The sequence below is a fragment of the Sinocyclocheilus grahami genome, unplaced genomic scaffold (assembly GCF_001515645.1).
Source record: "Sinocyclocheilus grahami isolate Dianchi unplaced genomic scaffold, SAMN03320097.WGS_v1.1 scaffold256.1, whole genome shotgun sequence".
NCBI lineage: Eukaryota > Metazoa > Chordata > Actinopteri > Cypriniformes > Cyprinidae > Sinocyclocheilus > Sinocyclocheilus grahami.
The window spans coordinates 978,800-992,127 of NW_015505435.1; the positions used below are offsets into that span (position 1 = coordinate 978,800).

At 34.8% G+C, this 13,328-nt stretch overlaps 1 protein-coding gene across 2 annotated transcripts in view; it reads right to left on the reverse strand.

The window, feature by feature from the left end:
- LOC107598794 (uncharacterized) overlaps positions 1-13,328 on the reverse strand; it is a 29,918-nt gene that overhangs the window by 6,760 nt on the left and 9,830 nt on the right. The gene's annotated exons all lie outside the window — the stretch shown is intronic.

Genomic DNA, 13,328 nt, shown 5'->3' on the forward strand with positions numbered 1-13,328 from the left:
CATTGGATAGCTACTCTGATGGTTAAACCTAAGGGACTGCGATCGTAGTTGAATGAAATTGGAATACGCAATGACTTCAATCTAAGATACAATCAAAATAAGGCCTTTAAAAGATGATAAGAGGAGCATCGCTCAAATCTATCTTTATCGCAATGCAGGAAGATTTCTTCGTTCCAACAGGCGATTTTGATAATATTAAAATGTACTGTAAAGATATTTCTTCGTCTTTAGAGAACAATTTTAATATTATGAACTGCAGTTTACTTTAACAATTAACAGTGACTAAATGTTAGACAAATAGAGGCTGTTAAAATACCAATCTGGTGGCTTTTAACCATCCAATCCAAAAGAGTGAGTTCGTGCTGCGACTTGTCTCACTCTAAGCGCGCATAATATAAAAACACAAATAAATTTATACTGTTTGCTCACAAACCAAGTTTGAATGTGCCCACGTTTCTCCTCCATTATCTGTAGTAAATCAGCTCAAAAGGGAAATATTTATGACTAATTATAACTGGTTACGATTAATAATAAATATTTAGATTAGATCTTCGAATTAACTATAGCAGAATCAATATCACCATTACTTGATCTGTCTGTCCACCGAGCAGACAAAATAATAATTTAAACACACATTTAAATAGTTGTAAACGGTTACTTGCACTGGCTTCGATTGCTGAACAAGAGTTCTGATGTGGTAGACAACGGAGGGCTTTGATGAGTTCGTTAGGAGTGAGCTGGAAGTTTACTTCTGGTTCTTCTGAAGAAGGAGTCACTAAGAGATGTCCAGGACAAGTTTTCAATGCATCTTTCACCTCTCAAGCCAGAGGAGTCAGGATTCTTATACATAAGTCCGTTCCATTTCAGCTAAAACAGCAATATATCGACCCGTTAGGGAGATACATAATTCTTAATGGTACAATTTTGACATCACATATTAATTTAATAAGCATATACGCTCCTAATGTAGATGACCTGTCCTTTTTTCAGAATTTCTTTTTCACTATATTAGCATATCCTGGAAATTATGTAATTAGAGGAGATTTTAATTGTGTACTAAACCCAGAGTATGATCGTTCTTCAGGAGTAGATAGTACCCATCAACAGTCCAAAAAACTTATTTTGAAGTATATATGACTGATTTAAATTTAGTTGAGATTTGGAGGTATCTCAACCCAAGCAAGAAAGAATATTCATGCTTTTCAAATACGTATAAAACATTTTCAAGAATAGATTATTTTTTAATTTCCAATGGTTTGATGGCGAAGGTAGGTAAAAGTTGGTATGATAGTATCCTATTGTCAGATCATGCCCCTATTACGTTTACAATCCAAATAGATAATCTTGTACTCCCCCCTCCCAGATTTCGATTACAAGCAAGTTGGCTTCTTGATCATGATTTTGTAAAATGTCTAGATAATAAAATAGACCTATACTTTTTAGTCAATACAAATCAGACAAGTGCCTCAGTTAAATGGGAGGCCTTCAAGGCATATATTAGAGGGGAGATATTAAGTTATACAAGATACAGATCCAAAATTTATCGGGCACAATTAGAAAACTTGGGGAAACAAATTAAAATACTGGAACAGCATCTGTTTAGCAATAATGACCCTGCAAAGCAGAAATAACTTATTTTACTAAAAGTCAAATATAATGAAATAACTAGTAGTAAAATATCTAAGAATTTAATGTGGCTAAAACAGTCCTATTATGATCAGGGGGAAAAATCAGGAAAACTGCTAGCGTGGAGAACTAAAAAAATACAAACAGATAGAGCCATCAATTCAATTGTCTTAGAGAATGGGGAGAAAACTGTAGATCCATTGGAAATAAATAATATTTTAAAATTAATTTTTATAATTATTATGAAAATTTGTATAAATTGGAAAACACCAACAATTTAGAGGGGCAAAATAATTTTCTTGATTAAATTCAATTTCCAAAACTATCAGAGAAGACAAGAAGTAATTTAGAGAAGAATCTAAGTATAGAAGAGCTCTCTGAGGCTCTACAGGACATGAATAATGCCCCTGGGCCGGATGGCATTCCGATGGAAATCTACAAAACATTTGCAGGGAAAATTCTACCACACTTACTTGAAATGTTTAATGAATCCTTGGGAAAAGGAATATTACCCCCTTCTCTGAGATCAGCACTAATTACTCTTATATTAAAACCAGGTAAACCTCCCAATGAAAAATCATCTTATAGGCTCATATCTTTAATGTCATGTGATACTAAGATTCTTTGTAAGGCCCTAGCTAAAAGAATTGAAACGTATATACCAAACCTTATCATGAACGATCAAAATGGGTTTGTGCTTGGAAGACAAGCCTTTCATAACATACGAAGAGTCTTAAATATAGTATATAAAAAAGAAAATGCCAAGGACCATGCAATTTTGTCATTGGACACGGTAAAAGCCTTCGACAGGATTGAATGGAGGTATCTTTTTGAGGTGCTTAAGAGATTTGGGCTGGGTGATGGGTATATTAAATGGATCAAATTACTTTACAATGATTCACAAGCAGAAATAAAAACAAAGAATCAAATCTCAATGCCCTTTAATCTAAGTAGAGGCACACGTCAAGGGTGCCTATTGTCCCCTTTGTTGTTTTTATTCGCAATAGAACCCCTTGCAATGGCAATTCGGAGTAGTCCAGATAATAAAGGTGAGAGAGAACACCGTTTATCTCTGTTTGCAGACGATATTGTCATTTTTCTTAGTAATCTAGAACCTTCTATTTGAGTACTTAACACTTTATTAAGAGTATTTGGAGAGTTCTCAGGGTACAAAGTTAATAATAATAAAAGTGCCTTGCTATTATTAAATGGGGATGAAAGGAGAAACTCTACAAACAATAGGAAATGTTTCAATTCTCAGGAAGGGTTCACATATTTAGGAATTAATATACAGGTACATCTAAAAAAATTAGAATATCATGAAAAGGTCACTTTTTGTCACTCATTTCAGAAAGTGAAACCCATATATTATATAGATTCATTACACAGAGTGAAATATTTCAAGCCTTTATTTCTTGAAATTTTGATGATTATGGCTTGCAGATACTGAAAACCCAAAATTCAGTGTCTCAGAAAATTAGAATATTACATAAGATCAATAAAAAAAAGGATATTTTAAACAGAAATGTCAGGCTACCGAAAAGTATGTTCATTTCTATGCACTCAATACTTGGTTGGGCCTCCTTTTGCATGAATTACTGCATCAATGCGGCGTGGCATGGAGGCAATCAGCCTGTGGCACTACTCAAGTGTAATGGAAGCCCAGGTTGCTTTAATAGCGGCCTTCAGGTCATCTGCATTGTTGGGTCTGGTGTCTCTCATCTTCCTCTTGACAATACCCCATAGATTCTCTATGGGGTTCAGGTCAGGCGAGTTTGCTGGCCAATCAAACACAGTAACACCATGGTCATTGAACCAGCTTTTGGTACCTTTGGCAGTGTGGGCAGGTGCCAAGTCCTGCTGGAAAATGAAATCAGCATCTCCATAAAGCTTGAATGCATGGATAGATATGGAAAAAAAATGGAATAACAATTCCATTACAGATGTATCTTTATTCTTCTTCAGTTAAAATACTAAAAAAATCTACACATAATCCTTTCCTTAGAAATTCTATTTGCGTATGGTATGAAGCTCATGAATTTTTAGGTGAAACAATTAAACTGTCGGGTCTGTCACCAATTTGGGGTAATACAATGTTTGTGCAAGGGAGAAATGATGGGGGGTTTAAAAATTGGATGTACAAGGGAGCAAAACAAGTAAAAGATTTATATAAGGATGGTACATAATGTTGTCATTTTATTAGTATTTTATTATGTCTATATAGGGTTTTTATTTAGTTTTAGTTTTTCAGTACTTCAACATACAAAATGGAAATGAAATAATATATATATATATATTGAATGTATTTATATATATGTACATGTATATGTGTGTGGCTGTACATACATATGTAGTTGTTTTTTTGGTGTTTGGCTTAGTGTTATGTTAGAATCATTTTTATACTCATACCTTTTGTTCTTTTAATATTTTGAATAGTTTTTAGCTTAATTTTTTTTTTTCATTTAAATGTTTAGTTTTGAAATGTTGTTGTATACATTTGTCATTTTTATTTAATTTATTTTATTTTCTTAAATGTGTATATATATATATATATAGTATTTATAGAGTTTTAGCTTTTAGTTTTAATTACTTTTTCTTATTTGTAAGTCGCTTTGGATAAAAGCATCTGCTAAATGACTAAAAGTAAAGTAAAGTAAAGTAAAAGTAAATTGATGTCATTCCAACAATTGATGAGAGAATATGATATTCCTCAGAAACACTTCTTCAAATATCTACAAATAAGAAGTTTTATACACTCGGAAATGAAAACTTATTTAGAGCCTGCTTTGTCTATAGAAGATCATACTTTAAAACATTTAAGGGATAAAGGCAATCTATCTTTTTTATAATATACTTTTAGAGGGTTCAAAAAAGAGTTCGATGTCCAATTTAACTGCATGAAAAAATGACCTACAGGAAGATATTTCTAAAGATGAATGGAGGGATTCTTGTTTGTTTGCCCAAACATATAGTGTCAATATTAGGGTTGGGTACCGAAACCCGGTACCAATATGGCACCGGTACCTACGTAACCGTTATGTACTAGAACCGAATCCGAACGCAGATTTCGGTGCCTCATTTCGGTGCCATGCCTGAGCGATCGATTGAAATATATGTATTTGAAACGGACGTAAGAAGCATCACTGGCACCGCACGTGAAAAATAATTTCCGACTGAGAAAATGCATGTGAACTCAAGTCGGAAAGCTCTAATAATACAAATCCAACACATCTTTGTAGTAACGAGAGTGTCCATGTTGTTTTCACATTCCGAATTGAAAGCACAACTCGGGAAATGAGAGCATCCGAGGAGCACGTGAATGCAGTAATTACACTTGCTATGATGGCAGCAGGTAGCCTTCCGTTAACTAAGCTAAACATGCTTAAATTAAAATGCCTAAAGCTAAAACTTCCTTGTACTCACATTTCTAAACCTGTTGTCCAATAAAAGAGAACATTATAACCTTTTTACTCCACAACACCAGTCAAATGCTTCCTTTTGTGATCTGATGAGGCTTCTTGTCACAGAATGAGGCAGAAAATATGTTCTATATGCCACTTTAAAAAGAATACATCGATTAGCAATAAATTAGGGTGACCATACGTCCTCTTTTCCCCCGGATATGTCCTCTTTTTGGACCTACAAAAATGCGTCCGGCATTTCTTAATTGCCCAAAATATCCGGGATTCGGCTGTCTTCTTAACCCCGCTCCCGCTGAATCTCTGACCATTGCCGCCTGCTCCCACAACATGTGTTTAGCTCCTGCGATTTTCGTGTTCACTCCTTTAAACATTCTAATAATGTGTATAATTTTGGCACATCAGGGAGCTGCTCTCAGGATGCGGTGTATTTAAATATTTTTGAATGAGCGTTTGCGCTCTTTACTTTCGATTTCGCGATCACACGCACTCTGTGTAAAGGGAGCAAGCACATCTTACAAGATCAGATATTTGTCAATGAGCTCAGAATCTGTTCAGCGGCAAATACTCCAGCATGGTCTTGTCAGTCATCTCTCCTTATTCTCGACCTGTGATCAGTCAAAGCTGACTCCGGTAGCTTTTGTTGGATGCAGGGTTGCCAAGTCCGCGTTTTTTCCACAGAATTGGGCTACTTTAAAACTGTTGCCATGGGTTGATTTTCCCAAGTGTGTTAAAGGTTTGAAATATTGCATAAATTACATTTGACTGAAATGCTTGTATTGAAACATTTTGCATTCTACTTATGATAAAACTTTCATGGTCTTCTACATTAACTCTTCCCTCCTGGTGGAATGATCTGCCCAGCTCAATCCAAGCAGCTGAGTCCTTAATATTTTCAAGAAACGGCTGAAAACACATCTCTTTCATCTTCATTTGACCCTCTAACTCTAGCACTCTCTATTCCAATGCTACTTTAATTTTATCTGCTTGTTTTTTTAATTAAAAAACTTTACCCTCTAACATTTGCACTCTCTATTCTATTTCTATTCTAATGGCCAATCCATAATTTTGGGGAGAATTTTTTTTTATTTTTTAATAAGTATCGATTTATTTTAAAAGTATGGATTTGGCACCGGTATCAAAAAAACCCCAACGATACCCAACCGTAGTCAATACTAGATGCAGATTGCTGCAATATAAATGGCTCATGAGGATATATATTACCCCGGTTAAATTACATAAATTTAATCCAAATATTCCTGACAGTTGTTTAAAATGTAAGAAATTGGAACCCTTTACCATTGTATGTGGGAGTGTATTGAGATTCAAAAATTTTGGAAGAATACTCTTGAAAATGTTCCTTGTGATCCCAAATTCTGTTTATTTCATATATACCCAGTAAATTTTGTGGTGAACACCAATAAATGCAAATGAATTGACTTTAGTTTGCTTCAGGCCAAGCGGGCTATTGCTTTACAATGGAAGGAGATACAAGGTCCTTCCTCTATGCTTTGGATTAAAGAAATGACTAACAACCTCACCACGGAAAAGCTGACTTATGCAGTTAAAGGGAAATTTAAAGACTTCTACAATATTTGGACTCCTTTTTTACGCTATTGTAACCAAGAGGACTTGACAACGGGGGACGTTGAACACTCATCTCTTTTGTATTGGGTATCTCCACTACATAATGTGATTTCTTTATAAAAATAACTAATAACTCAGAAAAGGTAACAGTTAAATTGTAAAATGGATGGCTGTGAATGGTGGTGTATCGAAAGGTATAGTTGAGATTTTGTTTTTTCCCCCCTTTTGGAGGGGAGGGGGGATTTTGTTGTTCTTATAAGGTTCTCTTACTTGGGTATGTGTTTTATTTTATGTATATATATTTTTTATTTTATTTATTTAAATTTTTTTATAATGTATTGTTCTGTATTAAAACAAATGCAAATAAATATATTTGGGGGTGGAAAAAAGACAACCTAGGTGAACATGAAGTATTCTTAAATGTATTAAAAATCAGATAGCATTTTTATAGTACAATTGTACTCCTATAACATGCTTACTTGACGTGCATTAAAAATGTATTGCATTGCATTTTATTATATTTTTTAAAAGTATACTAGAAGTACTTTGTTAATAAATATATGCTTAGTTACACTTTTGAGAAATGTGCTAAAATAAGCATATGTTTTGTGACATTTTAGTGTATTTACAGAAAACATACTTATTTTACTCTTACTTAAAGTATATTTTATGTTTACTTTGTGTAAGAAAGTAGTACACTTTTAGTGGGTTTAAAGTATATGTATCTTATTTATAAACCATATGTAGACCTACTGCAATATATTTTAAATATTTATGTAATGAACGTCTCATCCTTTTTCAAAACGAAGATATCTTGAAAAACATTTTTAACATTTTAATATATTTTATAAAGTATATTAATTCATTCACACACACATAAATACATTATAACTATAAAATATGCAAATGCATTCTTACATTGTACCAACTTATAATGTATTATAAATATAATTTTGTCAACTATGCCTTAGTAATAGGCATACTTAAAATCAATGTGTAAAATCAACGGTTTTACTTGTTTGTACTTGTTACATTTTAATTTCACTTTTAAAATATATAACATGATACATTAATTGTAACAGGCTACTATTTAACTGTATTTCCACAAGCATTTCAGCATTGTATCATTTGAAGTGCATCATAAATAATTTTTTCAAAGATGTGCTTAAAATACCTACTTATTTACTAAAATGGTTTAGCCATTTGCAGGCTTAATTTGAGTTTGTAAAAAAATACACTTTATTAATTTCTGCACTTTATTGTTTTTCTGTTTTTCTGTGTGTGAGTGTGCAGGAAATGGCATTATGCATTTTTATTCACTAAAGTAATATTCATAGTGTACTTTCCAATAATACAGGTATAACAGAAATGTTCTACAAATTGACTAAAGTAGTTCTGCTATAGCATTTCACTAATCTTTATTTTAATTTATTATTATTAATTATAATTATTTTGGTCAAGAGTTTATATATGCTGCTGTACTTTTTAAATGTACTCAAGGAATTTATTGTTGTAATGTACACAAGATATACTGTAGCACATTAAGGTTTTCTAGATTTGAAAGTGTGTGTACGTGTTTGTCATTTTAATTGTCATTTAATGTTTTTTGTACTTTTTAATATACCAATTTAGAATGCTGAAAAATAGCTTCATAACAAACTAATAGTGTATTTGTAATGGATTTATAATGAGCTGAAATATTATTGAAAATGTTCTTGAAGCACATTGAAGTGAAGCTTAAAATAAAGAAGTACAATTAAATTACACTAATGATACTTGAAGTGGTTCCATTTCAACACAACTAAATATATTAAAATACAATGCAATTAGCTTAAAATTGCATATCGTAAAAAGCACTTAACATACTTAAAGTTGTTCCAAAATAACACATGTATTATGCACTTAGTAGAGTGCATTGGTATTAGTGCATTGATATTAGTACAACTACAACTTAAGTTTAATTTGTAAACAAGGATTTGTAAAGAAGGATTTTCTGAGGATTTCGATATAAGCCAAGAGGAGACTGGTTTTCCTTTGCTAAACAAATGATACTTTGCTTCCTTTGCGCAAGAACATCTCGCATATTCTCACCGGAGTTTACACTACGCCTATGCCCTATGTCAGGGATCCTCAAATCTGGCCCACGAGATCCACTTTCCTGCAGAGTTTAGCTATAACCCTAATCAAACACACCTGAGCATGCTAATCAATGCCTTCAGGATCATTAGAAAATCACAGGTAGGTGAGTTTGATCAGGGTAGGAGCTAAACTCTGCAGCGCATTGGCCCTCCAGGGCAAGATTTGAGGTACCCTGCCCTATGTCATCCAGCTGGAACGCCACTCTCTCATGTACGTGCATACCAGTTAATGGAAGTTACAGATTACAGTATATAAAGTTGGATATGGATATTTTTCTTACAAAAACGCATTGATTCGCTTCAAGAGGCCTTTATTAAGGAGCCGTGTGGAGCAGTTTTTAATGATGGATTGGCGCAGTTCATTGGACTTCTATTGGACTATCGAATATCACTCATTCACTGCCACTATAAAGCTTGGAAGAGCAAGGACATTTTAAAATATAACTGAAAGAAGAAAGTCATATCCACCTAGGATGGCTTGAGGGTGAGTAAATTATGCCATTTTTGGATGAACTATCCCTTTAAGTATATTCTTTAAATGTAAATTATTTCCATAATCAAAAGTTCTCTTTTTAAAAGTATGCTAAAGCGTACTTTTTATTTTTATTTATTTTATATATTTAGTTATTTTTAAAGGGATCTCTTTAAGCAAAGTCAACTGCTGGACATGATACATTAATTGTTCAATGCTGTCACTGTGTAATTAATGCAGATGTTTGAAGATGTATGTGAACTTCAGAGCGCAGGTGACATGAGGACATACCGAGTTCAAACTGATCTGAGCTGTTGTTGCATGCCTGCCGGACCTCCTCACTGTCCCACCCGAGTGGATACAGAGCACATCCTGAACCGATGAGAAGACCTGCAGAAAGAGAGACAGAACAAGACATGAATAACGTTACTCATGTATAATAGATTAAACACATGCAGAAATTTTTGGTGGTGTTTTATAAGAATAAGATATATTAATAAGTATTATTACACAGCTCTGTGGAATACTTGTTTCTAATTGGTCAGTCGCGACATTCCGAGGTATGTTATTCCTCTATAACAGGGGTGTCAAACACAATTCCTGGAGGGCCGGAGCCCTGCAGAGTATTGTTCCAACCCTGCTCCAACACGCATACCATGTAGTTTTCAAATAAGCCTGAAGGACTTGCTTAGTTGGATCAGGTGTGTTTAATTAAGGTTGAATCTAAACTTTGCAGGGTTCCGGCCCTCCAGGAACTGAGTTTGACATCCCTGCTCTATAAAAACCGGTAAAAGCTGATAACACGTGCTCATCCGGGTAACTGAAGTCGGCGCTATACTCTTGTTAGGAACAGTTTTTCTTCGTGGAAGCTTTGCGTTTGGTTAGCTAATCAAACATTAAAACTCAATTCAATATTATGTGTACAATTATTTAATGTCATCCTGGTATCGCGGACTCGATCTCTCGCTTCATACAAACACAGCTGCTGCCATTTTACAACGATTGTTTTGTATACTGTAATGGATTATAAGATAACTAACAACTAACTAGTAAGATTTTAAAACAGTTTTGTCTTAAATCAATACATTTTATCGCCTTTATTATTTATGTGGTGAAATGTTGTGTTATACTGTAAGTGATACGACTGCACCGAATCCCTTAAATGTCCCATCTAGTTTGAACTTGCCACTTGCTAGCAACTGCTGTCTTCACGGAAGCTTTGCGTTCAAATATTTCAACTCAAATCAATATTTCGGGACTAATAATTTACTTATGTGGCAAGTAGCCATGTACTAAGTGGAGTAATGTACAATTTATGCCTTACTTAAACTTTGTAGCACTATCCATGAATGATGTGTCAAATCAAGTGGTGTGTGCTATTACTTTTCTAAGTGATCAGACTTACAAAAATACCATATAGATGGTATTTATGCTCATCAACCACTTTCAGTGTTGGGGCTCACAATCAACTTTCAAAAAGCTGTCTGCTGCCCACAAGCGTTAAAAACGATTGCTGAGGTGAAAGCCCTGTCTACCACACACCTCTACGCTTATAAATGAAAAGTCTTTGAGAGCTGGTGTTGCTCAAGGGAGAAGGACCCAGTTGTTTGCCCAATTCCAGTTATCTTGTCCTTCTTACAGGAAAGCTTAGATGGCGGCTGTGTGCTTTCTACACTCAAACTGTGCACTGCCACTATATCGGCCTTCCACAGCAAGATTCACAGTTAGTCAGTAGGCAGGAATGGTCTTGTAATCAGATTTCTATTTGGGATGATATGGCTAAACCCTCCCCGTCCATCTACTATTCCCACTTGGGACCTAGCTTTGGTTCTGAAAGCTTTGGCATGTCCTCCTTTCGAGACATTTACAGAAAACGAATTGCCATGTTGGGGTTAGAGCCCACTCCACAAGAAGTATGGCTTCATCATGGAGCAGGATGTTACATAACCAATTACTTCACTGGATCCTTTTGAGTCACTGATTCGGTGAGTTGTTGAATCAAGAACAGGTGCAATCGGATCAGTCCAATTCACAAATGAATTGTTCAGCACAATTTGTGAACTGTTTCAACAGGTTCATTAAAAAGAATCAGCTCTTTCACAAATAGGAGAAAGTCTCAGAGGAGATGGTGATTTCTTCAGTTCAAAATAAAGAGAAACGATATGTTTTTATTAAATGAGTAAAAAGTGTGATATTATGCTTTGGAATGCCGGTGTCACAATACACTTCGAGGAACGAGGAGACGCTGGAGAATACTTTACCAAGACTTTATTTCTATAGACCAGTGGTTCCCAAACCTGTCCTGGAGGACCCCCTGCCCAGCACCTTTTGTATGTCTCCCTTATCTAACACACCTGATTCCACTCATCAGCTCGTTAGTAGAGACTGCAAGAACTAAATTGGGTGTGTCTGATTAGGGAGACATACAAAATGTGCAGGGCAGGGGGTCCTCCAGGACAGGTTTGGGAACCACTGCTATAGACCAAGGGAGACGTATAACAGCAGACAGCGAATTAGGGACTGGGAACACTTTAAATACACACAGGAGGAGGGGATGACGAGACACACCTGAGAGCAACGAAACATCAATGGAAACACCTGGGACAAATGAACTTAACTAATCAGGACAGGAACAGGAAACTAAGGCACATGGGGAGCAAGACACACACAAAACATGGAACAGAGTCTGACAGTAGGCCTAATGAAGTAAATGTAAAGAAAAATACTTTGTTACTGTCCACCACTGATTTCTGTAAGTATGATGGAGCTTTTCATAAAGTATTTATTTTTCTTTCCTATTTGCCTTAACAGCAAACATTTCTAGGACTTTCCGAAATATAAATATATATATATAAATATATATATATATATATATAGAGAGAGAGAGAGAGAGAGAGAGAGAGAGAGAGAGAGATTACGTTGTTCAGAAGAAAGATGTCAAATTTGCCTTCACTCCCTAGACGTTGTATTAGAAACACTCACAGCAGCGTTAAATAGCATTACAGCATTTTCTGTCATTTAATGCCAAGCTAATGAAACACAAAGTAGTACTATACATGTATATTCAATAAAAAAATTTTTTATATAAAAAACGTGTCATCACTGTGAAAAGGGTCCATTAAAATAAATGTATTAAAATATTGTAATTAATAGAATTAACAGAAACCGCCTTTAATCCAAAAATGAGGTCAGTAACAATCAAAGCTTCTTAGTAACAAAAAAATCATCCTAAAAGTATCATAGATCTAAAAATGGACAGAGATCAGCTGAATCCCTGCTAAAACTAGCAGGTCTCCAGGGCCACATGAAGATAGTGTGCCTTTTCTCCAAATTAGCATGAGTTGGGGTCTCCAACAAACTCCATTCTGACTCCAGCGGCTGTCTCCGGATAGATACCGGCCCACAGGTTCTTGGCTAAGGGGCTTTTCAATCACATTAGCTTAATCCTTTACAATTTTTCCCTCATCAGTTTTAGCGGGGCCAGAGAGAGAGAGACGGATAGGTACTGTGAAGCGTGATGATTAACCCCCGTCACACTGCACAGATTTACTGCAGTGGGCTGAGATAGCAGACTGGAATTAATCTAATCTATATACTGCTGTATACAGTGTGAGCAAGGTGGGAGACATCCTCACTCACACACACACACACATGCAAACAGACACTGAGATATTAATCAGGACTTGAGAGAAAAATCAGAAAAGGCCCTCTAGAATGTATATTAAGATATTATCACAATGCGCATTTACGTTTGGCAGTGTGAATTATAAATGTCTCATTGATGCCAGTGTTTTTTAAGGGCAAGCTCTTAATGAAACAATTTCACACCCTCAAAAATGAATAACTGTATCTAGTCGCAAGATAAAAGATGACAGCTTCTTATACATTGTCAATGAAAGAGGCAGATCTGTTTTTTATGAACACAACAATAATCTGTATTTTATATAAATTAGTGCTGGCAAATGATTAATTGTGATTAATCGCATCCCAAAACATTTTTTTTGTTTACATAATATATGTGTGTGTATTGTGTATATTTATTATGAATAATTATACACATGTATATATTTGAAAAAAGTTACATTT